The 26,718-nt window shown below is 26.0% G+C and overlaps 2 protein-coding genes across 2 annotated transcripts in view; one reads left to right on the top strand and one right to left on the bottom strand.

Moving 5' to 3' along the window:
- Positions 1–26,718, bottom strand: part of LOC112597053 (14 kDa phosphohistidine phosphatase) — a 162,673-nt gene that overhangs the window by 36,390 nt on the left and 99,565 nt on the right. The window lies entirely within an intron of this gene.
- LOC112597051 (arrestin homolog) overlaps positions 18,954–26,718 on the top strand; it is a 102,461-nt gene continuing 94,696 nt past the window's right edge. Inside the window, exon 1 of the mRNA XM_025342960.1 lies at positions 18,954–19,419. The gene's annotated coding sequence lies outside the window, so the exon portion shown is untranslated. The remainder of the gene's footprint in view (positions 19,420–26,718) is intronic.

Here is a 26,718-nt window from a genome sequence, read left to right as displayed (position 1 = left end):
TTGGCATACATAACCAAACTATCTTTGAATTCCATTATATCTTTTGACAAACGCTCACGTTAAAAAGAAGATAAACATCTAAGTTATTTATATTTAACAGAGTTTAGGACGGAGGAAATTCACGAGTAACCAAATTTAACATAGATGTATTTTTACGGGTAACGAAGTGTATAAGGATAACTATATAGTATAATATAGTTACAGACGAAATCAAACTTAGACAATTGTAATGATGTGTGAGATTGTGACTCACACATCATTGTATATTATATAACTATAAAACTCAAATAAATAAAATAACGGTCAAGTTGTCGCACGTAGATTAAAACCCCATAAACATCCTTTCACCACTGATGAAAGAAACAACTTATATTATATGATCACGAAGGGATTGACACATGATTTGTGGTAATGTGCCGCAAAGCATGTGACCCAATTTCGTGTGCTGTCAAGGATGGTCCAATGAGAGTCTCTGTCGCTTAGGAGAAAGCCTATTTCTTTAGAAAACGCGGAGACCTTTGATGGTGCCGCCTGCGACTCTGGCTTGCTTAAACAGCCATGAACAGTGCATGAGCACCAGCCAAGCTATCAAGTGTATGAGCACCGACCAAGCTATCAAGTGCAGGCGCACCAGACAAGCGAGCAAGAGCTTTTCCCAAGACCACCACACGCACAAGATTCTGCGAGCGACAGCTGGACTTCTTCTTTTTTATAAGTCAAATCAGAGTTGTTTTTTTTTATTTAAATTTAAGTTCTTCTTAAGTCGTTTCATTATTTCTGTTACCTTATATCTCTCTCCGAGGAACTTACAATAGGCATTCACTGCGGCGAATAAGGTAAGGTGCATGTCTATAAAATGTCTATTGTTAGTACAGGTTCTTTTACTATCTAATTTACGTAACGGTCCGCTTGATTACATTCTCGAATACAAGACTTCGAGAACCCTCCGAAGAACAGGAGGAAGGTATAATAACGCGAGAACAAGTATATTCAATAATTATTAACATCGGACTTACATCCAAGGCTTGTGTCCCTTGTGTTTGTCCGGCCACTTCTTTTTATCTATTTTAGCTTTATATTTATTTTATTTTATCATATTTTTCTCGTTATTACACAATATAACATCAAAACGCTTTTCAATGTCAACGGAATTTTATCAGACGCAATATCATAATATCGTATTTATTTATGTGCGTTAATTTAGTTCTTCATTATTGTGGTCAATGGAAGTTTATTGTTTGTGAGTGAAACGCTGTTCTCGAATTGTTGAACTTAAATCTCAACCATACATAGGCGTAAATAGTGTTTGAAGTTTGGGGGGAGGGGGCTGAAGTCAAAATCCATCCCAAAAACCTTAAAATATTTTAAACAATATTTACTGACAGACGATAGTCATTAACATTTAACGAGACAGAATTTAGCGAGGCTTCGCCCCTCTAGCCTCCCGCTATTTACGCCTATGCTGAATCATATGATCCGATTAAGTCCGAAGAATTTACAAGTCATCATATATTTTGCAAGTTAATAATTTATAATTTTAAATTTGTCTTTCTCCACTTTAACTCATTCTATTTGCACACATATATCATACTGTATTACTGTCTACGAATAGTTTTATGCAATATAAGTCGAGAATTATTCAATGTCATAAGTATTCATGCGGAAAACAATATGATGATTTTCGATAGAACGCAGGGAATAAATACAAAACAAAAACAAAAATAATAGTAGGTATACAATAACATAATATTACTGTATGTTTTCCCGTCAATTGAACGACGATGTTTTACAACATATATTATAGCTTATTTTTGTTATATTAGAGATACCGGCTAAATCATGGCCACACGAAGAGTTAAAATACGCCCGAAATACTGAGTATGCGTTTTCTATTGCAGTCAGCACATTACATGAATGGTTGTATTATAAATTTATAAGTATAAAATGTTCGAGTGAATTGTATGAAAACTATATCGACATACTTAACGAAACTATGCGTTTGTATGAAGATCAAAAAACGTTGTCTTAAACTGAAAAAAATGTTAGTAATTAACTCATAAATAAGAAATAGTAATACAATATAATCTAAACGAAGCATGGAATAACTTAAGATTCAATCTTAAACACTAATATTTAATTAAAATCTAAAACCATTGAACTCAAAAAAATCATCTACTACAAGTAATAATTATAATATATATTCATTTGTTTATTTAAACTAACTTTTTTCAATTCTCAATAAAACTTCTCAGTTTTTCCAAAAAACCTGGATAAGTTTGAACAATTTGAAAATTAACAGGTCACTTCTTAAATAACGCAAAACATTCTCAAGAATTTGAAAATATGATCTTTAAGTGTATTTAAAAATTTTAAAAATTCGAATTACTTATTAATTTATTACCAAAGAAAAAATTAGGTTAAACATGCATGGCATGAATCGCCAAGCTTAGTATAATATAATATTCGATATTTTACTGCGTAGAAAATAAAATATTAAATAGCAAAGGCTACGTTTACTATTAATTTAAATTTTTCTCGGAAAATATTTATTTATTTTTTATTAGAAATTTTGATCTCTATACATATATGGATATGGAATGGAATGTTCGTATCACGTATTAGCTATCGTGTCGTGTACAAATCATATTATTCCATACTAGAACTCTAATATTTATCCCGATAATCTTTGATGAGGGAAACGGGAAACGTTTATATTGTAGAATTCGTGTGTCTGTCCACCTTCCTAGGTTTGTGATTATTTATTTTCGATCAAATTATAAACTTATTGGAGAACCTTAAGTTTATTTCCTTATTGCGGAGACAAAAATTAATAATACGCACATTTATATCGATTACGGTCACACGGAATATGTAAATTGGAATAATATTATAATTATAAGTATATTCTTCACCAGGTGTACAAGATACGTACGTATATTTTTGTTATACTCGTAGTTACGATTACGATATTGAGCCTTGTTTATAAACATTTATTTGGTTAATAATAATTGAATAAACTGTCTCACAAAAATTATCATAGTTTTGAATCGGCTTTTAAACTACTAACATCCGTCACGAATCGACAAGTTTTATACAACAATATGCATATTAAAAATACGGTGGATTGGTGTGATCCACAGCAACAATATAATTATTAAAAGCATCAGCAACAACAGGCATGGGTCATTACGATAATTATAAAAAATGTCATAGAATTGAAAATTTTAAAATTGTTCGAAAACTGACAATATAGTATAATTGCAATGAATTACGGAAGTTTAAATTAATTTCACTGATAGACAGTAGTTTTTCGGCTTTGTTTTATCGAACTTCACGACCGTTTCGTTAAAAAGCTTATCGGGTTCTTTTTAGTTTCTCTTTCCGCGAATATTGTACATAGTATTTAAAACGTTAAAAGGAATCTTGAGAAAAAAACTGTACTCCTCATATTGTTCTAAAAGTAGAGCGCCACAATAACCAAAAATCTCATTTTTCCCGAAAAAATTATTGACCGAAATTGGCGACATGACAATTTTCATGTCATTGTAATGAGATTTATATTTTAAATGACGTGTCATCATTTATTTTAAAAATATATTATAAATTGTAAAATAAATAATTTATATATATATATTTTTTTTGACAATAGAATTAAATAACACAATATAATTACATTGAAGTTTAAAATTTACTCAGTGAATGAAACATTTTGAATTCATCCATTTAAAATGTATTTAAAATACTTAATTTAATTATAATAATATATATGTATAAACCATTCTTCTATTATGATGTATTTTTAGTTATTATGCAAATGATAAATTGTATACATTAATAATCAAGGCGATATTTGTATTATAATAATACTTGATTTAATCATAATTTCAGTTACTTTTTTTTTTGTTATCAAAAATAAAATAAAATTTACAATCATATATCTTTATTTAAAAATAATCTGAAAAGTGTTAACTACATGAAAATTATTGTGTTAATGAATGAATTACGACATGAATAATTTATTTAAAATTATAATAGCAATAACAATTAAAAACTAACACGGAAAAATTACATAATGTTTTACAAAAATAGAAATTAGAAAATAAATCACGTTAATAAATAAAAGTTGGCGGCCAAATTATTATCATGTAATAAATATTAGAAGAATGTTAAATAAAACGCACATAGATAATCAATAAAATATTTCATATTTTTACTTAAAGCTATTGTAAGCTTCAATGTATGTTTACAGGTCACATACCATTCATTTTAAAAGCACGTTTCACGATTGCAGATAATACATTTTTAAATTTTTGCTTCAAGACTTAATACCGATATATTAAACTCACCACAATAAAATCATATAGTTTTTAAACGTCCATATTTAATATTCGCCAATAATTGTGAACAAAGACGAGGAGCTTATACATGACGTGTCGAGTACCCCCAACTATATTTTTATGAAATATAAAATACAAATAAAACTCTACTTCTGAAAAACATTAGATCAGAAATGCTATTAGATGCTTATACTAGGTCTGTGATATTTTTACGATGGCGATATCATCATTGCTAGTTAGGCCGCTAAAAAATAGTAAATTTCTGTAAATACACAAAAAAATTTTCAATGAGTTTCAATAACAGAAAATATCACTTTAGTTAGTCTTTTATGAAATATTTCTTCAGCCTGCTAACTTTTGAAGATTTTAAACTAATTGTAATATTTTCAGCTCAGCCAACAGAGCACTAAAGTGACAATTGTCTACATTTTTCAAAAATTGTACAACCATATTCAACTGTTAAAGTGCATCGGAAACCGAAGTCGAGTAAGTATAACTGTAAACATATTATAATTTAAAAGTATATGGAATAATTGTATTGAGTATATTTGATCATATCCCCATTAATATTTTTTATTAACGTTTAATTAATAAATATAAACTTATGTTTAAGAAAAATTTCAGTTTAATAAAGAGTTACATGTGTTTGAAGTATATATATTTTAGTTTTATTAACATCCAAAATATAATAAACAAAAATGTTTGATTTTGTGTACTCAACTTAAATATTTGAAAATTCAATTGATATAAATATTTTAAAAGTTAAATTATTAATTTTCATTAAGGATTCATGCAGTTGTACAAGTTCTGAAGTTTACGAGGTACACGGCAGGTGGGTAAATATATAGAAGAATGTGGGAAAATACGCGGTGAAGCAACTTGTATAATAATATACTAAAAGTAGAAACATAAGATGTAATTTTATTCACTGAATATCAAATAGTTTGTTTTGGTCAATGATTCGATTAGACTTTAAAACATCGGTATTTTTTATCCATACAATGTGTTTGATATTATGATATGATTATAGTGTGCATATTATAGTTTTATTTTTGTTTCTCTCGATATTTCGTGTTTATCAAATAAATTGTAAAAGACAGTTAGTTAAAAATCATAGTCTAGCCAGGAGCAATCTTAGAAATATTTGTAAAACTGGAAGCGATATGGTTTGACGTTTATTTGGGGGCGAGTAAGTTGTGAACGGTTCGATCTTGACGTAAGTGAATACTTATTTAGAAAACCCTAAATCCTGCGTTCTGAAGTATAGCGAGGTCGTATTAAAAAGAATATCAAATTATTTAAAACAATATTATTATGTAAACCTTACGTAGTAGACGCTGCACGACGTGTCTCACTGGGAGTTGCTAAGAAATTGGTAGCGTCACGCACCTAGTGGTAGAGGTGGGTTTTGTTCCGTATTTCTATGGTTCATCGTATGTATACAGAACGATCGTGTTTATTTTAATATTAATTTTATTTTTTCAGAAACTTTTATTTACAATACATGACGTACTTTCGATTTTTAGACGGTTTCTTTGAACTTACTATGGTTTTGAATTCTTAAAATAATATTTTTTTTTTCAAAAAAAAAAAAAAAATTTATAATTTAATTGCAACGCGTAATGATGATACTATGGTATCGTACTTAGTAATTCTATAACGATGAACCACTCATTATTTCATAATAATAAAATATTATTTTTTTATTCTTTTATTAATGTTATTTTGACTATAAATTAAATTAAAGAATCGTCTTAATTAATATCTGCCATTAAATTTGTTCGATATCTGAAAAAGATTCAACACATACGTATAAGAGTTTTCAGATCACGTATAATTATCTGTCGGAGAGAATACAGTCTTTGTTGTTATAACATAGTTTTCAAAATTAAGAAAAACACAAAACCGGTAAATACCATTTCGGTATTACGATCATGTTAAGATAATCACTCTGTACAATACGTTTATAATTATTATATTCTATCAGGGAGGAAAAGAGCTCGACGACGGCGACAAGCAAAAAAAATAAAAATAAATACATTATGTGATTGGCAGCCGTCATGAAAAGGTACTATGCGGTGAATTTATGCCGCCGAGACGTCGGTCGTCACGCACGATTCCGTCGAAAAACGCCATCGTTATGCTGCCGCCAGAGTGTATAATAATAATCGTAATAGGTAGGTTGTAATATTATAGACGAATGAACGTGGCAGCGGGCGTTTTGACCTATTTCTCGGGTGGAAGGGCGGCTTTTCCGAAACGACTATCCGTCGCAAATATCATTCTATCACCAAAGTTATTATTGATGGACATAATATTATTCGAATTTTTCCACTTTAATGGGTTTTGTAATAAATTTTAACTTAACAGATTCTCATATTTTTCAACTATTTTCTATAATTAAAATGTTTTTAGGTTTTCTTTTTTATGAATGAAAATTTTTAACTTCATTTTTGAATTAGAATATTTTATTTTATAAAAATTGAAATTGAAATGAGTAATTAAACTAAATATTTAAAGATAAATTAAAAATTTACTATTACTACTAATGCAATTCTTTATATTAATTTATAGTCGGGCACATTGATAGTCAAATTCTCAATAAAATTTTATTGAGGTAGAAAAGAATTTGTCTTTTAATTTACGTACAAGCCACACGTATTCAATCTATACTAATATGTTTATGTTTTATGGGATTTAGCAATAAAAATTATTTGGGTTAGTGATTAAATGACGAACAAATTCATGAATACCGATTTCTTCAATTCTTCATTATGCATTAACTACCTACTAACTTTTATTATATTAAACCAAGAATAACAACTTCACTCAGTATTTTAATTGAGTGGTTTTATTTTTGCATATATTGTTTGAATCTCATATTCGCATTTCAATAACAATATTGTAAAGAGTTGTTTCAAAATAATATTAATAACAAAATTAAATTTAAGAATTTCTGTGTATGCATTAATATTTAATTGATTTTAAGGCACTTTTTATTTATATACTGATTACAGACACAGATACACACAAAAAAAAAAAAAAAAAATAACCTCACGAGGGAGAAAAAAGCAAATACTTATTATATAAGTTGGTGTTTTATCTTAAGATGTCATTGTTCTCCCCTCAACTTTAAATCGTTATGAGTTATGCTAAATCATATTTATGAATAATAAAATTGTGTTTGAAAAAAAACGATTATACCCTCATAAGCATTATCAAAACTTCTTCACAATTGCTTGCTGTTAGTTTTATTTTTTGCTTAGAAAAACTACCGAGAATATTGAAAATCCACCTCTTTGAATTAAGTACCAAAAAGAGATTTATTACATAAATTGGCGTTACGTGCGACGTTCGGCGCTTTTATTACTATTGATGTGGTATTTTCTGGCAGTTATAAGAAATCAAAATCAAAAATTGTTAATATAGTTTCTTCATTTCTACAATATTGTATTGATATACGTCTAAGTAATTATATATAATTAAAATTAAATATTTAAATATAGTATAATAAAATAATTTAAAATAGTTATAAGTCGTTAATATTAAATAAGATAAAATTATATGAACAATAGATAGCACACGTAAACACGCACAAACATAGAGGACATTAAACATTAGTTATAAAAAGGCCGATCACCGCCGGTGAAAAGACGTAAGTGTAAAAATTTTTTATAGTTAAAATTAAATATATGTTAAATAATTCGTGTATTGAAAAGTTATAATAAAGTTAATAAGTGTACTTGAGTAAAGAAAGTCTTATATTATTTTAATATATACTGGTCATCTTACTACATACCCAGAACCTTCACTACAGCATCAATAAATAAGTTGTTGTCAGGAAAAGAAAGGTAATAAAATGATTTGTAATTAATTTAAAGGCATATAATTGAATCTCGATATTTATATGTCTTTTTAAATTATTACAATATTCGGAAAAGTCTATAGTTGTGAGAGAAAAAATTTTGAGGGCAATATCAGTTTCATCGAATTTGACGAATTCAAAATGTTGATTTCATGTGTGGGCTCTTACCGATCGACGTGATTTGCATAACATTTTTTTTCTTAAAACATACGAGGAAAAAAATGATCGGTTGTATCAAGACGGCATCCAAATCTGTGACGGATCATCACATGCCCGCTCATTGTAGAGATTTCGTTTATTGTTGGCCACTTAACTCAACGAACCGTTATATATTGTACACGTACACGTAATGCGCATATGGTTTTGGGACAAACACGAGTTTAACGATGGAAATCTACGAAAGTCAAAGCTCGTCACTCTATTGAATCACGAATGTGGAAATGAATAATCGATGAGCACAGGTATTTACTTACATTAAGATGGTGGGGTCGGAAGGCTTACACGCAACGACCGAAGTGGCGGTTGGTAAACGAGCGAGTCAGACGGGATAAATTGGATAGATTAGTCCGTAGACCTTTGGAGTTACTGCACGAGTGTCCGATACGATCCATATAAACGACACGTAAAGAACAACAAATATTTGTTTTGCCATTACCGACAGCAGTTTTTTACAAGTATAATAACTATAACCACGGAATATTTTTTATTAATTTAGGGATATATAATTATTAATGATTTAACGATTTGAGATTTTTTGTAAGATATATTACCATAAATAATAAACAGTAAACTTACAATTCGATTTATCCTAAATATATGGAAATGCAATCGGGTTGTGATGATCTTTTTATCGTGGCTTGAAAACGATTTGAGGAAGTGAAACTAATTATTTCGACCGTTATTATTAGCTTAACATAATATATAATAATGCTCATAGTATTGGTAATAGCTGCATGTTTTGTTTGAAACAAATATCAGTGATCATAATATAAAGGTTCAATTTTAACTACATATTCTGTACGTATAGTTTAACGCTAAAATCCGTCAAATTTGAGCAAAGTATGATATTTTTTTTTAATTTAACAGAGAATGTCAGTAAATATATTATATTTAAATAAAAGCTATACAATTTTGAAATTCTAATGTAGTAGCTATTTTAACGGTCAAAAAGTTAGTCTGGAAATAACCAAAATCCATTATAAAAGGCTTATAAATCATCTCCATGGACATCTCAATCTTTGATAAACCCGATTGCGATGTCGATGTCTTCCAAATTTTACTAATATTCTTGAAAATTCACCTAGTGGAGAAACTATTTTCCTACAATGGGCCACAATATTCCAAATTCCAATACATGAAGCTTTGACAATTTTTTTAATGACATATTACTTTTATCGTACGTAATATTTTTTACAAATTGAAATATTTTTCTTAAAAAAAAAAAAGAAAAAAAATGTTTGAAACGACGAAGTCATAAATACTTTAAAGTAACGGAGTAAAAATTGTTACAAATAACGAGAACATCAAGGCTACAAATTGTTCGTAAACTATAATGCATCGTGCAGAATGTACTTTGTTAAAAAAAAAAATAAAATAAAGAAATACAAAACTGTCAAATGTTAATAAGAATTATGGGTTAAAAATTCGTTTAATATATTTGCTAAGTTTCTGATGGAGTCACTCCATTCAATAATTTAATTAATTCTTATAGTTGCACTCGCCATTTCGGCACCTTTAAATGCGCCAGGGTGCCACCAGTTACTTATATATAATTTTAATTAATTTAAATATTTTAGTTAAATACAAAAGTTTTTATATTATACTAAATTGTAATAAATATCAATTAGATTTATTGACACACGCTACGATAGAATAGTAATTAGCAATGAATAATATACTCGACGTACAACATGAAGCTATATATTCTTTTCCGATATCTATAAATCGTTATACATTGTTTTAATTAGTGAAACTCTTGGACGCTAAAATATCATTGTCCACTCAGTGACACACTAAATATATAAATTACCGGACAACGACGGACTGATTACCTGAACTATTGATCTTCGAATATAAAATTAATTTGTGTGTAGTGGTTATCCAATGCAAAAAAAGATGAATAAAGCATATTTAGATTTTGAAAAATGCCGTTGAACGTCGATGACATATAGTTTCAGCGTAAACCGATACACAGAATATGACTGTCATCATAAAATATAAGTCGACATTAGTCACATTTTCTCTTAAGTCACATTGTTTAATAATATAATATCCAATACACTACTTCCAATCAATCATTATAGATTACAAACGACTAAGTAAATTGATTGGTTGATTGTTTTATGAACTTTTGGATACTATGCAAGCATATAGACGACCTTTTTAATATATTATACGAAATATGTAAATATGTGTAAATAGAGTTCGATTAGATTTTTAATACAGTGAAACGATTTTTATTTTAAGATGAATAGCATTTACTTAGATATTGGAGTTTTTTTATTTTATAACTGTTGATGCTGCAGGTATAGAAATATTCAAATTTTAATAATACCTATGTACGTTTTTATCACACTTCAACTACCATTATTATCGGGAAAAATAATGTTTTAATATTTTCGTGGGTACTGTTAATTTTTGAAAACAAATCTCAACCAGAATATTAATGTAATTTCTGAAAATAGAAAAAGATAAAGTTCTAATACTTCGCTAAGTCAAATTAAAATCATTGATTTTATATACATATTAATAAGTTGATTATAAACATATAAGATTAAATTTTTTTAGTTATCTAGTTGTAATTTAAAAAATTTTATTCATAGGGACTTTATATTATTACGTGTATTGTGATTAACTATAGTTAATACACAATGCACTTTTCAAAATATTTAGATATATTTAATAATTAACCTGAGATATATTTTAATATATTTAAAACCACGAACCTTTACATATTATTTTACATGGGACATAGGTATATTGACTTATAAGTTACTATATCTAGTAGTATTATATATTTATATTAAATACTATTATAGCACAAATGTAATAAGTTTTAAATTAGAATTAGTTAAACCTACAGTATTACTAATAGCAATCTAATATTAATATAATACAGAACTATATAGACCATTAAGAAAATAATATTGATCGTCTCTACTTAAAATCATTTATTTGCATATGAAATAATTAATCGTTTATTCAAATTTAAGACATAATTTACAGTGAACTTCTCTATCTCGACACACACACACTCCAAACTTACTGTGCAACAGAACAACTTCAACAGTTTTTTTTCTTACTTTTTTGCATAAAACAAAAAAATACACAAATATTACAAAAAATATGTTTTTGTTCAACTGGTTCATAAACTGAATACATTTGAACTCGTTTTGTTTTCAACTGACTGAGTTCACAAACGTTTTATCAAAAGAAAATTGTAGTTGAAACATATTGAGAATTTATGATTATAAAAATAAATACAAATTATAACGCATACACAAAATCATAAAAATAATCAAAAACGTTTGTTTAAATGAAACATTTTAGAAATATAATATATTCGAAACAGATTGATGTTTTTTCTTTCATCTGTATATTTTTATTTTATTTTAGCTTTTTGATGATATATTTAGAATATTCATAATACAACTCATAGGTAAAGGTTTCATGTTCTAAAATCATGACAAAAAAATTACTACATTAATTGTGTGTATCGTACGATTTGACAGATATCATAAATAATAAAAACTGACCATCTGTCAAAATTTTTGTCTCACCTTAGCATTGGCTAAATAATACTAAAAATGTGTACTTGTTTTGATTCAAGTGATGAAATATATGTGTATGATGTTAAAAAATAAAATAATAATAATAACCACACTCTAAAAATATAGTAAATAGTAGTATACTTAAGTATTACATTATTCTGAACAATTATTAAAAACAAAGCAATCATAAAATTGTTTATTTACGAAAAATAAAAAATGTTTATATTATAAACGTGTTGAATGATAATCATTGTTAATTTTTTTTTTGCATAAAAAAATGTTTAATTAGAAACACATCTATAAACTCCAAATAGCTTATTTTTCCCATGAATTCAATGAAATGCTTTTTTGGGTATACTAATTCAAACCTATAGATTTTTATAATAAATATATAAGATAATGCACAGTGCAAAGTTAAAAATGTTTAACCAATTTACATTTAATATACAATTGTATAAGTCTCCTTAATAAGGAAAAATGATTTATGATAATTCCAATCCTAAAATATAAACAAAATTAAAACTTACATGTCATATTCCTCTACAGAATTTTCTCACCATACTTATTTAAAATATATATTTGTTAAAATTGTCATCAAAAATATTTATACTATCCTTATTCAAACCAAAAAAAAATCCTAGAATACGATTTTGTTTTGAATTGTTTATGCATTCAGAAATATATAGTAAAGCTTTTTTTGTAGATACATTTAAATATTGTAATTTGTTTATTCAAAGTAGGAACCGATTTAATTTGGTTTAAATCGCTTAAGTTAGTGATAGTTCTATAGAGTATTGATAAAAGTATTTTATTTATTTTTAATTGATTTGTATTTTACTTTGACGACTTTACCATTAGTGTAATATAAAATCATACATTATTGTAATTACATAACTATTAAGAGTATTTATTTATTTTAATAATTTATAAATAGTAGAGAATAATAAAATTAAAATTTTAATACTATGAATAAAATAAAATAATTTTTTTTTATACATAAAAAACACGTGTAAACATATGTTTACATAAACACATTAACTTTGTAAGCCTATGTTATCTTATTTTCGTTTTTATTTAATCAAATTTAATAAAGTTTAAAACTACAGGGTATATATTCTTAAAACCATGAAAACTCGTTTTAAATACCAGACTTTGTAACAGCTCACGTAATACATTAAAGTAGAATTTAAAGGTTGTGGTTAACATAGGTATGTATGTACGTTTTCACCCTATGTATAATGTTTTTGGTAAAATGTGTTTTGGAGATTTATCTATTTCTGTACTGTAATAATAATTAAAAAAATTCCTGAAGACATTGTTCACGATCATAGTTGTTCGGTAGCAGATGATAAAAAATAATGAGGTTAGGACGAAATTAATTTACTAATGTCTTAGACTATTGTATATTTAAAGTTCAGCACATCCACTTTATAGCCAAAACTTTTTTTTTATATACGTTCGATTTAATTAGATTAATGACAAAATAATAATGATGAAATTCAAAAGATATAATAACTGTATGCTTAATTGAATTTTAATAATTCATTTTTAATTTGAATTTTTCGTACCTTCGGTATTTTATACAATAATTTATTTTGTTTTTAAGTTCTAATGAGCAAATAATTACAATATTATAATATCGTATTAAAAAAAAATTTAACTTAAAACTATTGGTAACATATTCAAATCTTCTGATACTGTTAAGAAATATCTAAACCTTAAGGTAAAGTTTAATTAAACTTTAGAAACTTCATGAAGCCGAATCGAATTTTAATGTTAATATTTACAATAGAAATCTCCCAAACTACAACTTTTTGGAAGGCTGATTTTTTTTAATTTTCACCAAACATAATATTTACGTATATTTAAGCAGAGGCGGTGCAAGGATTTTTTTTCTAGGTAGAGCTAATGCTAAGCTAAGAATTATAAGATAGGGCCACAAAAAATGAGATTTAAACAAAAAATTATAAAATCTATATAAAAATATGTTATCTAAAAAATAATATTTCATAAATTCTCAAAAATTATATAATATAATATAGAAGTATATTAATCTAAATTACATACAGACTCTATAGTGAACAAAATTGAATTGCCATTATTTTCTGTTTATGAAAAATGAGAATATTATTATATCCAAAGTTAGCCCTGAAGTAGGGCCAGGCATTTTCAGGTAAGGTCATAGCCCTACTTCATGCATCAAGAAAAAATTGTTTAATTTATGGTTAACCAGGTATAACGGTTTTGTAAATTAGCTCAATATGATATGTACTATAAATAAATAATTAATTAATAAAAAAATTAATAAAATTAATTTTAAATGTGAAGGTGTTATTTGATGAAATACATTAAAACAACAGTATCTGTGATTATTTTTGTGTTTGGTTAATAATGTATTTGAATGAAAATAACAAAACAATCATTATTTAAAAATATAGTTTAAGGCATTAAATGCATTAATATAGATTAATATTATTTATGAGCTGAAAACTTAACTGTAAAACTATGTATATGAAATTTGATGAAAAAAATGTAAATAATATTACGGTATCAATATAGATATACATCATTTTAATAATTCAATGTAGATTCACAGTGTGTATTAATAATAAATATAATAGTGTTTAATTTTTCACTGTGACGCTCATTCTACTGTATAAACAGTGGATTAAGACAAACATCTATTTAATAAGATAAACAATGAATGAATAATAAAACCTTATAAATAAATAAAAATAAATTTTGTTTTAGTTATTATTGGTTGACTTAACTAGTTCAAGAACATTGTGTTATTATTTGCGGTTTTATTTTGAAAGTGATTTAGAAGCGATAAAGTTATTACCTACTTATTTAAATCGGGAAAAAGTACGACGTACTCTTTTTTAAAGTTTAATAAATCGTTCAAAATCAGATGTATAAGTATACTACACAAATATATGTAACGCATTACATTATACGGCTAGGCATATATAGCATATTGTTGAGAACATAAATATATAGATTACCAACGAATTAAGACTTTTGGAATGGCGGGTTTTAAAAAAACTCAAATATAACATTGTTATATACTCAAGAAAATATTAAGCTGAAGCCAACAATATTTATATGGTAAGCATGATGAATGTTTACTTACAATACATCCAGACTCGTCAATATTTATTTTTATATTCTCAGTCTGGAAAATACATTTTTGATCAAAACTTTAGACTAAGATAACAAATTAACGTTTGGTTTGTAATTAAAATTTTTTGATAACATTCTTCATATATAATCGATAAACACAGAAAAGTTTTATAATCTATCAATTCGCTATTGTTTTTAAGTATACGCTAAAAAAAGTTTAGAACTTTACAGGAAGAAGTTAAACAAATTGATTGGTTATTTAAATGTATATAAGTACTACAAAATATCATGTTTATACACAGTGTAGTATTATATATGTAAATATAATTCAGAGGGAATTCATTACGAATATTATATATATTTTTTAAAGTTTCTTGAATCTATTAAAAAAAGAAAAGAAAAAAGAGCTAAATAATACTTTAAAGTCATTGCAATTTAATCGTGAATAGTGAACGACAAAAATTATTATTACAAGATATACTCTAATGATAATAATGTAATTTTCAGTACAACACGACAATATTTTGTTTTTATTGAATTATAACTATAGTTTCCTTAGTAAAATGGTTATATATTAGTTAAAATCAATAATTCGCAGAGAGTTTCTGATACCTAAAAGTTTGATAGTTCAAGAGACAACGAAAGTACATTAAATGTTTTCATTTTTTTATTTATGTACCTACTATTACGAAACATAATCAACGGAAAACTCTAAGGAAACTCAATAACTTCATAATAATTAGGTCTCATATAGTAGATTATGTTTTATTAAATTATATTTGAGATTTCGATTATTCATTGTTGTAATCATAAACAATCTAATCATATTATACATAGATACCATGTACAACATCATGTTAAATTAAATTACCGATAGTAAAACTAATCTAAATAAAAATAATAACGATTGTATAAATTGATTGTAATCGCAGTGCAAAATATGGTAAATCAAAACGAATTGAAATAAAAAAATTCCGTAATTAACACATCACCAATTTTACTGTAAAACACCAACTTTGAGCACAATAAATTATATTATTTTATTTTTTTTATCTAATCTATAACGTTCACGTGTCTATAATATATCATGTCAAATATCGATTGATGTGATAATATACTGAGTTTGTGTCCCATTACATAGCATGACTAATTTAATAACATATATAAAAAATATGTATAAACGAGTATTATACATACCTACATAATTTTATTTATATAAATAACTTACGATTACACGCCATATACTTTTTTGAATATCGTATTATGTATATATACATGTAGAAATGGTTACAGAAAAATAAAACAACTCTAATCATTACCTTGAAGAATTCGAACTTTTTTTAAAAGATCTATTTTGTATTATTTGAAATCATCATAAAATTAAATTTTTATATTTTTACTTTTTAAATATCAATACTAGAATATTTTTTAGTATAATTAATAATAATGATTTAATATTATAACAACGTTATATAGGGTGTCTATATAGGTACTCCATTCATCGAAGTATTAAATATTTATCTAACTATAGCTAATTAACAACTCGTTCAATAGTCAATTTCTATGCATAACATTTTTTTTAAAATTATTCTGTTCAGAAGAAGTAGTTAACTTAAAATTTGATAATGAATAACTATTTTTAAACACGTTAATAATTTATCGATTTAATAAATGTTTACTCTTAAAATAATCATTTTATGTAGGTACATAAAAAACTATATTTTATTAAATTGCAATAACCTTTAAATAGATGTGCGTATATTCTTCAAACGGTTTAATTGCAATTCACTAAACGGAGAAAAAATAATTTCCCAAAAATTTGTTTAAAACTATTATACGCGTTAACTACAAAAATAACGAATCTTTTTAAAACGAATGGTGGCAGTAATACGTTATTAGAATATTATGATTGACGTGCAATTACCAAAACTGAAAAATTCAGTAATCGAATTCCACAATCTTTACTTGATCCGGAAAACTTTGTAATCAGTCATAGTTATTATACAGTTTCAAAAATTGATCGATGAGCAACATTGAGTTTTTTAGTGAATCATAGTAATACATTTCCAATACAAAGTATATAAACAACATTGCTATAGTTTTATTAAAATATTACATCATCCGTTCTGGTATTAAATCGTAATAGGTTTTTAATATAAAACACATTTGACAGTCGGTGTAAACTATAGTAGAGATCAATTCAATGTTATTGAAAATAAACGAGAAGTTAGAAGTATTTGAAAGTATTTATTATTTATCCTAAATTCCATTCGAATAATTACAGTTTTCAAGTAACAGTAAGGCATTTCGTATTTTATTTTCATTTTTTTATTTCTTTGATGGCATTTTGCTGAATCAGAGACAAAGTATTTCTATAATATATTAAAATTACGTCAATAAAATGAAGTTTCAGAGATATTATTTCTTTGGTATGGTATTTCTTCACCCGGAGTCATCATTCCTCTGTTCGATTTCAATTCGTTGTAAATCGCAATTCTACTCGCGTAAGCGTTTCGATTTAATTATAAAATAATGGTTGATGACATCCGGATGAGAGTGAAAATAGAAACAAACAACATAATAAAATGTATATATATATAATATGGCAAGTCATAATAATACGCGATCTAGAACAAGGGATAAATAAACGGTAAAAGTTTTTTTTCTTGATGAATATTTAATGAACATTTTTAAAAAATCGATAAAATATTATCAATAAAATGCATAAGGTGATTTCAAAAAGAAAAAAAAATAATCTTCAAATCGATTTATTCAGTACTTCATAGATTTAGTGTGCATAGTTAATTTTTAATACACATATCACAATAATGTTATATATGCTGATAATTAAATATTCCATATTTTAAATCATAACATTTCGAAATGAAGAGGTGATGTACTAATATGACCCTTTTTACAACTAAATTTGGTGAATGCAACTCAATTAGGTCATGCATCATATTCATACATGTATGATTCTAGGCTGCTTCATATCCTGATATAGGCAATATAGCAAAACTTATTAAAGATAATTATAGTAATGAGATTATATTTATTCGTAAAAACTAACAAGTTCAATCAAATTCAAAAGAAAACATCAGCACATATGACATTTAAATTACGGAAAATAAAATTATTGATTGTGATAATTCATACTACATACATATTATTTTACTAAAAGTTGGTGCAGATAATTAATTTAAATAATCCCCTAGACTACTCGACTTTTTGTTAAATCTCAGTTAAAACAAATCGAAGAAAAATATTACTATTTAACAACATTATCGACTGAAAAAATCTAATTTGTATATCAAGTTTAGTTTTCTAAAAGACAAAGACTCAAGTAATACTCAATAACATAGTTAGGTATTTAATGAAGAAAATAGAAAAGATAATTATTATTTTTATTTAACAAATAGTATGAACAAGTATAAAAATGTCATGTTCGTCAAAAGTAGCTGTGAGTTATCACAAAAACAATCAAGATATAAATAATATAGTCATTGTAAATAAAATTTTAAAAATTAAAAATTATATATTATAATGATGCATTTTTTCACTTTTGAAAATTTTGCTTTGCAACAACAATTTCAAAAGATTCCGAATAATGATCGAGAACACTTAAATAGATTATCTTGTATATGCATGTTTTATTGTATCGAATGATTTTTGTGGAAAACTGTAAAAAGTAAAACGTCGAGACCGCCAGCCGTGCGCGGAGGTTCACACAGATAGTGCGCCAATCGTTGAAAAATGTGATGATAAAAATAAAAAGGGGGAGCGCGCACGGGCAGGTGAAAACGTTGTGGCAACGGTAGTGGCTTCGGCTTAGGCGAATGTGCGACAGGCGCGCAACAGTGTTCAAAAGCTCTGCGCGACGACCACAACCCGCAGCGTTGTACGCGCCCGGTTAAGTTGCCCATCATTTTCCCCCGTAGGAAATTTCGTTTACGGATTTTTGTTTCAAAATCTTTCGTTTTTTTCTCTTCCTTTTGAAAACCCGCAAAACTCCGTCGATACAAAATTGTGCATCGTATATTGTGTTTTCTTCCACATTTGTGTCGTTGCTCACTTGCTTCCGTAATATTTTTTCGTGCGCACTCAAATAGTAGTCGACCTACTACATGTAATTTGTCATCACGCGTCAAAGATAGAATAGATCACCAAGTACGTGACCTACCTTCACGTGCACGCCATGGACTTGTTTTGAATCGTACAAAATAAATAAATAAAATTTTTTTTCTCAATTACCTCACAACGAACAGCGTTTGACCGGAAAAATTACAGAAGCTGATTGATTGTTCCACAGAAGAGAACGTAATTCGTAAGTATACTCGTATAGTAAATATAAATAATTTTGTTTCAATAGTTTTTGACATATCAGTGTGTCATTTTTCATTATTAAAATCATGCAATATAAAAATAAGAGTTTAAGAGTTTAAGAGTTTTTAGCATAACATTGCAGGTTAATATTTTTATCTTTTTGACTGGATATTGTATATAATTAAATGATGTGATAAAAATTATGGATCATAATTCAACTATGCGCTCTTATAATAGTGTTACAAATAGTTTTAATAACATTTCTCCTGGACATAGTTTAGTAATATAATTTATAGTGACTATATGACTTTATAGCAATGAAATGTCTTTTGAAGTAAGTACCCATAAAATTAGAAATAACCATAAATTAAAATTAAAAATTAACACTACGCCAACCGTTATAAATATTACACAAAAATATTATTTTTATAAAATATAAAGTTTTTTTTTTTTGATGATGGATGGATTATAATCTAAAAAAATAATAAAAATTCAAGATCACATATTATATTATAATAGTACATAATACTGTTAAGCAACATTTAAACAAGTTACTGGTTTTGAAAGTATTAATTTTTTTTTAAATACATAATTCACTTAAAAATCAATAAGGCTTTTAGATTTTGAGTAGATTGATAACAATATAATTTTACAATAATATTTGGGTGTTTATTTTAATACGTAATATGATGTAGTAAAGAAACTACGGTTTTAAACACTAAGAGTAGAAGTTTGATTTATAGTTGGTTCATTTGAGAAGTTAAAATTGATAATTTCCAGTACTTTTAAAAATAATAATAAGAAATCAAATACAGCTGTTTACTACTTTTACAGTGTCGGGTAATATTTCCTGATTTCTAAAATTTCTAAAAATACAATACATGATTATTATTTAATTGTTCCATACTATTAAGAGTTCACATTATTTTGGAAAAAAATCATTCCGAGAATACGTAGGTTGTTACGTGATAATTGTATTCCCGTATATTATTTCATTATTTCGAAATAAAATTTCTTGCAAATAACAATCTAGTTTTTAGTAAATATTTTTCCAATTTATGAAGCCAAATTTTGATAATGCAATATTTTAATGTATGAAATTTATTGATTGCGGACTTTTTTCACACTCAAATATGGGGTCAATTTGAAATTTATCACCTTTTATTTATTTATTAAAATCTGTTAATTAAAGCAGTTTACTAGCAGTACCTAAGAATCAATCAGCTTAATATGTATTTATTACAGTAAAAAGTATAAATATTGTATAATAAACAGTATTTCATATTGTGTATTTTATTTACATCAATGTATGTTTTCATGCATAAAATAAAGATATTTTATTGAACGACTTTTTTATCTTATTACAACGTAATAAAATAATTACCGTAGATACCAAATGTTGCATATAAAATTCAACTTTTTTGAAAATTAGTAAAATATAGTGAAAATTTACTAATTATTTTACAGATGAGAATTTTAAGATGTACAGTTTTTACACCTAACCATTGAAAAAATTATTAGAAGGTTCCTTATAGGTAATTAGTACAGTAATACGAAAACCAAAAAATCTAAAAATTATATTAATTAATTTTTTTTTAAGACATTTTAAGATAAACTCGTACAATATAAGATATTTAAAGAAAAATATCGACTTTAGTTATTTTGTTAAAATTTAAAAACATTACTGGAGGGTATTCTGCAAAAATTAATTCAAACTACAGTAATTACTGATAGTATAATAAATTATTTTAATAGCTATATACTTAGTAGTATAGGCTTTGGCATAAAGCTCAGAATAATTTTTCATAAACAATAATTTAATTTGAATTTAAATTTACTTATATATAGTGATTCCTCAATGACAAAGTTAATTCGACACATACTGTACAAAAATTACCTATTTGTTTTTATTTATTTATCTTTTTAATTTAAATTTAAGTTTTTAAGCTTTCTAAATTAATCTCTTTAAAAAAAAAAATAATAATTTAATTATGCATAATTATATTAACATAGATTATATTGAACTTGATAAGATTTTTGTTATTTTGATGTACAAGCTTATAAACAATTTAAGATGAATAGTCGAATTTGTAGTTTTACAATTATTTGAAGCTTAGTCAAGATATGTTATATATTTTTAAGAGGATTTATATAAAGATATGACTTTTCCTTATCTTTTGAAAGTTATAAGCTTAATCTTAATATGCCATATACTCATTTTTTGTGAGTACAAGAATAAAGATACTCGAACTACCTAAACTTAATAATTTTAGAAATAATAACTTTTCATATTTAGTTGATAATTGTGTGTATACAATGTCATTGTATAAGAACAACTATGTGTTTATTAATAACTATGCAAAATTAAACTTAATTTAATAAGTGAAATAAGATTTTAGCAATTGATGTGTTGAACTAAATTCCATCTTTCGTAAAGTAAAAGTGCTTATAAATAATACAAAAAAAAAATTTTAATTATTGAAAAATTGTAAATATTATTTATAATATGTATGCAAAATATGCATACATGTTTGATAAATGCAATTGTTAAGAACAAATATGATAAGAAAAACGTATAATATAACGTTTTGTCAATAGTCCATAAAATAATTGGATTTCTATGCGCTAGATATAGCGATAACGTCATTGTCAATTACTTAGGTCTTTAAAATATGTCGAGATTGAAAGTTTACAATATAGATTTAATGCATAAATTATAAATATAGATGATTATCCTGAAGTTTGTTTCGATTTTACATAGGAAAAGACAAGTAAACTGTATACGCAATCAAGAAGAACACGGACACGCGATAATAAAGGTGTCTACTCGTTCCATGTATATAATATATTGCTCAAACGCGTTTTCACATAAAATCGTCGAAAAATGAACATTTTATTTTAAAATAATTTTGACAAACAACTGAAGTATAATATCTTAAGATCCGCAGTTTTTTGTTAGCTAACGCACGCGTGAGTGTCTATTCGATTTAATTTTACATTATCTTTTGGCACGAGTTTGTTTTTTTATAGATTAATTAATTTTTTTTTTTTTACAAAAATGGCCTATTTTTAACGAAAAATGTATCTGCAAGAAACGATTTGTGTACAAAAATATAATCTAAGCCCTGATTAAATTTTAATTAACGTAAAAAATACTCATTGAAGTGTACTTAAGGGAGTTTTGTTGTCTTCTATAATTCTTTTATTGTTTAGTCTTTTTAAAGTCATTCCTTGCGAAAACTTTATACATATTATCCTCTCCTTCACATTTCCGCATATTTATTTATGAACGGATTCGACCCTTATTATAGAGTATGGACATGGTATTGCAAATAATAAAATTACGAATGAAGGAGATTAAGAGAAAACGTGAGATAAAATTAATTGCTATGAGGTTTTTGGTAGGAAACGGTGAGACTTTACCGGCGGACACCGTCAAAGGGTTTGTTGCGAAAAGTTTAGTCAAAATTCTAACACATACAATATACAAATAGATATGTAAATCGCCATGCATCGGTGCGTTCGTTCTAAGCATAAACTCGTTATCCAAGAATCTTCAATGCGAGGGAAACGCATAAAAACCGAAACCGTAAGGGTATAGAAATAAAAATGCGTATGGAAATAATATTATAATTTATAATAACACAATGGACTGTATTCGTTGGCCTAGTTTTCGAGTGTGGCAAATATCGTCCCCGGGTACAATAAACAGCGTATTATATCGGTAAAGGGTTGATAGACGTGCACAAACACGAATTTTATGTATGTAAGAGATAATATAAAAATTGTCTATGACACAACGACAATAAATATAAATATTAAATATATATATATAATATAGTGTGAGTTGTGAATAGAGGATTTGGCGTAAATCGGAATTTTACGGATAATCCGAAACTTTGAAAGTTCAATTTTTTATTTACCGAATCGCTTGATATGATTGCTATTTTTATATCGTTTACTGATTATGTATCATAATTATATTGTATAATAAATTTAAAAAGTTAATAATACTCACAAAGTTCAGAAAATCTGATAACACACGAATCCAGACATTTGGGAATCAAATAAATACATACTTAAATGGGTTAGAAAAGTTTAATGTTAATTATGGTGTATGTCGGACACTCTCGAACGTGTAAAAACGTATGAGATAGTTTTAACAAACATACATTTTTTTTTTTTACAATGTTTTATATTAAAATATATATTGTTTTTTATATATTTATGAAGCAAAATAATTTGAATATAAATTGCTGATGAGCTATTGCTAACACCTACGATGTTCATCACCGCGTGCCTAGAGGAAGATCTTCTCAAAATCAAGCGATTGGTTTGTGCAATCAAATAGTTAGGTCGATCGATACACACGCGTCGCATTGTCCGACAAACTTTTGCTATTATTCGCCGACTGGTCCACACCATCACGAAGGCACGTGTAGTCAGATTGAAAAATCCTGATGCTATCCGAAATCATGATTTGTGCCCACCCATACTTATTTGTAATTATATTGTAGTGAATAATAATCGAACGAATGAAGAAATGGCGATTGTAAACGTCGACGGACAACCTATTCGGAGATAAACTTCACTAGTATTAGTTAGATGATTACAACACATTGCATCGTTAAAGTTGTACGCAGCAATATTCATATAATTCAATAACCTTCTGTAATGCGGGTTGTGTTAATTTATGATTAATATTAACATTACGCCGATAAACAACGGAAAACTATTATCTGAATAGCGAACAAATACAACCACTGCTACTATTATTACTACTACTATAACTACTACTACCACCACCACCACCACCACCGCCACCACCACCACCACCACCACTACTACTACTACTACTACTACTACTACTACTACTTATAATAATGATAATAATAATTAATAACACAAATGATTAATGGAGAAATAGATTGTATGTTTTTTCATTATCAAATGCTTCAATTTAAAGAGATCTTTTTATGCGAATGTCCATTTAATGTCCTTGTTGGAAAATAAATACTCTCTCGGTAATCCCAAAGAATATTAAAGAAACGCTTACTGCAATAAAATAATATTAGCTTTCATTGTGACATATTTTCTGAAAGCTATTTAACAAATACACTTAATATACCTGCGCAATTTTTTTTAATCAATCACAGCAAAATTTCTATAAGCAAATAATAGTGATAACGTTTTTTAAACATGGAGTTTCATTGTGTTACATACTTTTTCTTTTTTAGTCTATAATGTAAAAGCAATTAGCTAGACTATTATTAACATAACATATTTTTAAATGCTTATAATAATACAGCTTAGATATTATTATAATCATTATTTATTTATTTATTATTATTATTATTTTTTTTTTTTAAATAAATCTTACTTACCTATAACAGTATTAAATTAAGTACTATAAATATTACTACAAGATTGTTGTCAGTCGACGGTTTATCTTATCAAGCCTTTCTGTTAATTTTTCATAAATTTCTATTTAAGTTAATTGTACAATATACATATATTTAGGTTGTTTAATTTAAAATAAACATAAAAAAAAAAAAAAACGAATAAAAATATATTAAGTACTATACTACTACGCAATAATTAACGAACAATTTTTCTATTGTAATTTATTCTTCATAATGTATACGATGGGCATTAAAATAATCTAAATGTTTATTTTACGCTTAGAATAATAAATAACAACAATGAACCTTAAATAACTGGTTAATTTTATATTTAAAATTTTTTAAAAAAATCTTATAAAAAAGATATTATTTTAAAAGAACTTTTATTTACCTTGGTATTATATTATAATGAAAGAAAAATATTTTGGTCAAGGGTCCGGCACGCCAATGTTTCTAAATATGGTAATTTTTCTTTTTTAAGAATAATGAATTAATGCGTTTTCATGGAAAAAAAAAATAATAATAAGAAGAAGAAAAAGAAGAAAAATATGTTATAATTTAAAGTTATTTGTTTAGGTTGTTCTATTAAAGAGAAAATATCATTAATAAAAACGATATTATATATTGTGGCCATCCGAAGAATATAAAAATCTAAGTGAATATACATATCTTTGGAATACCGAAATATAATTAATTGGAATGTTCAGGATTATCTAGTAATAGTATTTGGTGCTAATATAAGTATTAGTGTATTTTTCATTTATTATTAATTAAAACCATAATGTATCAAGCTTATATTGATTAAATTATTATTTAAACAGTTTTTTTTAGTATATATAAATTTTTATAGAATTATTCAGGTGTGATGTATCAAGATTAATTCGCCTTTAGCCTAATTTAGGCAATTTAATTTCAACAGTATGTTACGTCACTTTTGTCATTTAAATCTAATTTACTATTAGTAGGTTGTAGGTATTATTGTTGTATATTTTGATCGATGCTTTCAAGTAAGAATTGTTTATTTCAAAGGCGTGACTTATAAGAAAACGTGCATTGAATAGGTAGTTTTAGGGCGTATGCTGCATATAATATTTACAGAGTGCCTATTATTAAACAGAATTATTTTAACAAAAACAAAACTTTTATTTTAGTTGTTTTTGCCTTCATTTATTAATTTTCAGAAGAATCAAACTACTGTTAGAAATATACGAAAAAAGAAATGAATTTTTTTTTTTTTGAAAAACAACAATGTATAGGTAAATATATACAAATATATATTTACATTTCATACTAGCTGTTATGCATATTATGTATTTAATTAATAAGGGTTTTAATGTTTTGTATTTCGTAAAGATTTCGAACAAAATTAAATGTTAAGTATCATTTAATATAATGATCTATATTTGGGTCATATAAATACACTTATAACAACGTTATTTTTTGTAAAATTGTTATTAAACAAAACAAAAATTTACAAATTGTATTCATAAATTGAATGTATTTTTTTGTATTTTATTAAATTTATTCAAAATTCAAGATTTTAATTCAAAACGGTACGATGTAATTGTAACTTAATATTTATTCTCTAAATTGTTATTTAGCGATGATATAAATAAGTATTATAAATTATAACTTAGAATATATAGTTAGTCAATAACTATAACTTATTTTAAAACAACGAATTTCTACGTTATAAAAATAATAATAAATAAAAAAGTTTTAATTCGGTTGTGAAAATAGGTTCAACTAATTTTGAATTGAAAAGTCTCTATTTGTTTATCAAAGATTCATACTTAATTCAAATTTCTAATAAAACATTTTTATAAATATTTATAATTATTTATCAAAATGAAAGTTACGAATATGTTAATTCAATATTTTATGAATTAAATGATAAA

Source organism: Melanaphis sacchari, unplaced genomic scaffold, assembly GCF_002803265.2.
Source record: "Melanaphis sacchari strain LSU unplaced genomic scaffold, SCAv2.0 Contig36_pilon_pilon, whole genome shotgun sequence".
Taxonomy (NCBI): Eukaryota; Metazoa; Arthropoda; class Insecta; order Hemiptera; family Aphididae; genus Melanaphis; species Melanaphis sacchari.
This window is presented reverse-complemented; position numbering and strand designations above follow the sequence as displayed.